Genomic DNA, 3415 nt, shown 5'->3' with positions numbered 1-3415 from the left:
CCAGTTCCTGGACGACATGAATGAGTTCCCTGAGAACCTTCTACCGCCCAACGAACACCCGAAAGCAGCTGACGGAGCCACCGTCAAGTCTATCGGCGTTCTTCCCGTTCGTATCACCCTGGGTGACGTCACGGTTGATGACGACATACACATTCTTCCGCGCGTCACGGGTCTGCTGATGTCATGGAGGACTACCCGCCGGTTAAACATTATTCCAAAGGACTACCCGCGTCAAATGAACAGCGCGACCTCGACGCCCTACGTCAACAGCGCTGGTTCGAGACACCCGGCAGCTCCAGACGACAGCAGTACGACTGCTACCCCGGTCTTTGAAGATCAAACAAGCTCGACCGGAGGGCCGCGCGGCACGGCCACGCCAGCGCCATCTACAACGCAACCCGACCGCTTTGTGGCGACATCTGTGCGGACGGAATCCGCACCGCGCTGTCGCCAAGCTGCACTGCCATCTACATCCCAGGTCAGGAAAGAGACACTAACTCCGAGCACTCACTGTACGACCAACGGTCAGATAGCCACTCCCGAGCACCGAGAGGAGCAATGTGCCACGAAGATCCCAGACCTCGTGCAGGAATTCCCCACTGTGTTTGATGGCAACATTCGGTGCATGCCAGGAGAGGAGTACAAGATCCATCTCCGTGAAGATGCGGTGCCATTCTGCGTCACCGCGCCACGACGGGTACCACTGTCGTATCGTGACCCACTGAAAGAGGAGCTGAAACGGCTTGAGGACCAAGACATCATCTTCCCGGTGACGACTCCGACTGACTGGTGCGCACCGATCGTTGTCAGCGCTAAAAAGGGAGGCGGCATCCGGCTTTGCGTGGATCTTTCGATGCTGAACAAACACATCCGTCGAGAACGCTATCAATCACCGACTCCAGCAGAAGAAGTAGCATCCATTGTCGGAAAGAGAGCCAAATGGTTCACAGTGGTTGATGCTGCCAAGGGATACCACCAGTGTCCGCTTGCGGAAGAAAGCAGGTTACTGACAACTTTCATCACACCGTTCGGGAGATTTGCCTTCAAACGCGCCCCGTATGGTGTCTCGTCGATCTCCGAGCATTACAACCGGAGGATGGACCAGGCACTGCAGGGAATGCCCGATAACTACCGGAAAGTGGTAGATGACGTCATCATCTTCAGCAGCACACTGGAAGAGCACATCCAGCACGTTCGGGAGTTTCTGTCTCGATGCGAGGAACGAGGCATTTCCCTCAACCTGGGAAAGCTCCAACTGGCTCAACGCTCCGCAAAGTTCGCCGCCTCCATTGTGCGTGGTGTGCCGGTGTGTGCCCGAGTTGAGTCCCTGGAGACGCCACTGCCGTGCCCTGCCCTCCGGCAGTCGGCCGGCCGGCTGGGTTCCTGGTCCGTTGGTGGTCAGTTGGAGCGGAGCACCAATACACGCCGGAACGTTACTACCGCGTCTCACATGGTGCAGCCGGCAGGGTATATATATATATATATATATATATATATATATATATATATATATATATATATATATATATATATATATATATATATATATATATATATATATATATATATATATATATATATATCATGTGTAAATTGCAAAGCGTCATTGGCATGTTTTGCAACATCACAGGCGGAGCTAGAGGCTTGCAACTATCCCTATGTAAACGCGGCTGTTATCCGCGGCTGCCAGCAAGCCACGCGGGCCGCCACTCAGGCGAACGGTGGCTCGCGTCCTGACCTCGCCTGAGGGGCCGTGACGTCAGTGTCACCGGCCGGCGTTCAGAGCCAGCCGGCCAAGCCGCAGTCTACGCGGCGCGAGCGAGCAGTGAGGGCCGGCGGCGGGCGCGGCTGAGATAGCTGGAAGATGAAAGATAGCGCCAGTTGTCTGCGTTTGATGCGATTGTTGTTTTGACTGGTAAGTCAAAGTACCATTTACGAGTAGCATTTGCAAGATTGTGCCTTGTAATAGCGTGCGGTCTAGGCTATAGTTCATTGTAGCTCTAGCCTCTAAGGTGTTGACATGTTTGATCTAGCCTGTCGCACTGTTACGGAAAGTGGTGCAGGTATTTTTGTGATTTTTTCATGAATTGAATGTCTGATTTTCCCTCATGTCTTCCCACAGACGTCCTGCAACTCGTCAGCGCGTCTTTTGGCAGGCCTACTGTCGGCAATACGGTAGCGAAGTGGCTGTCCGGAAGCTGCGACCGGAACAGGGGTGCGCAGACCGTCTAGTCAGGCACTGCCAGCTGCCTAGGGACATCGAGGCCGCAAATGAGCCGGTGCCTAACGGTCCGCCGAGTGATCCTCCCAGCGAGGGTTAGTGAAGAAGTGAACTTCCACCAGTTCTGGCGTGCTAGCGGCTAGCGCCAGAGCCGGTAGAACCCAATTCCGTCCCACGCCCCCATGGGGGCGCCGCTGGGCCCCATGCCCCATCACCGATGCCGCCGCCGTTTTTTTTTTGTTGTTGTTGTAAATTGTCCAGTATGATGTATTGAAATATACACTTCTTACATGCCTTTTTTACAAGTCTAGAGAACGGGAAGAGAGCGTCTGAAACACATTCTGAGTATGTTGCGAACACGTTGAGAGGGCGTTGCAAAAATGTTTAGGACGTTTACTCAGGGTCGCAGGGACGGCAATACGAAGTAGCGACAACGTGGTGCGCACGTGATAAAAACGTCGCAGAGACGTTGCCAAAGCGTTCTATACTCCTTGTAGTGACGTTGCGGAAACGTGGTGACAACGTTCCAGAAACACTGTTGGTACGTTACAGAAAACATTTCATAATGTTGGCGGGACGTTGTAAGAACAGTTTTGGGACGTCACGGCCACGTTACAGAAACGTTGTGATGACATTCAAATGCATGGTCGGATGACGTTGTCACGCCGTTGTCTGGAGTCTACAAAATTACGTTGTCACAACGATAAATCGGGACGTTGTGGTAACCATTTGACAACGTTTAAACGACGTTGTAACAACGGCAAATTGTTAGCTGGGAGCTTACTTGTTCCAAAAGGTTGGAACTTGGATGGAAGACAAGTCAAAAGTTCTAGGATTTTCAAGCATGCTGGGCATTGCTTTAATTCATATTTGAATATACTAGGTAGCTGGTGCCTACATATACCATGCCCACAAATACATTCTGCAATCTGCATTGTATGTAACGTAAATTACGAGCATATCATGAGGGTTCATGGGCTAAAATGTTGCCGCTCTAATTCTAGTAGCGGGAGAGTGAATCCTGAAGATGTTCTTGTCATGCCGTAATCAAACAAGCGTTTGTAAACTTCAAAATAATAACAATTTCTTTAAGATATCATACGCATACATGTATTCAAATATACCTCAAATTTGCAGCGAATTCAAAATGAATTAAAATCGATAAAACAATCGATCTCAGCGCCACGTCACTAC

The sequence above is a fragment of the Amphibalanus amphitrite genome, unplaced genomic scaffold (genome assembly GCF_019059575.1).
Source record: "Amphibalanus amphitrite isolate SeventyFive unplaced genomic scaffold, NRLGWU_Aamphi_draft 000385F_arrow, whole genome shotgun sequence".
Taxonomy (NCBI): domain Eukaryota; kingdom Metazoa; phylum Arthropoda; class Thecostraca; order Balanomorpha; family Balanidae; genus Amphibalanus; species Amphibalanus amphitrite.
Note: the sequence above shows the minus strand (reverse complement) of the source record.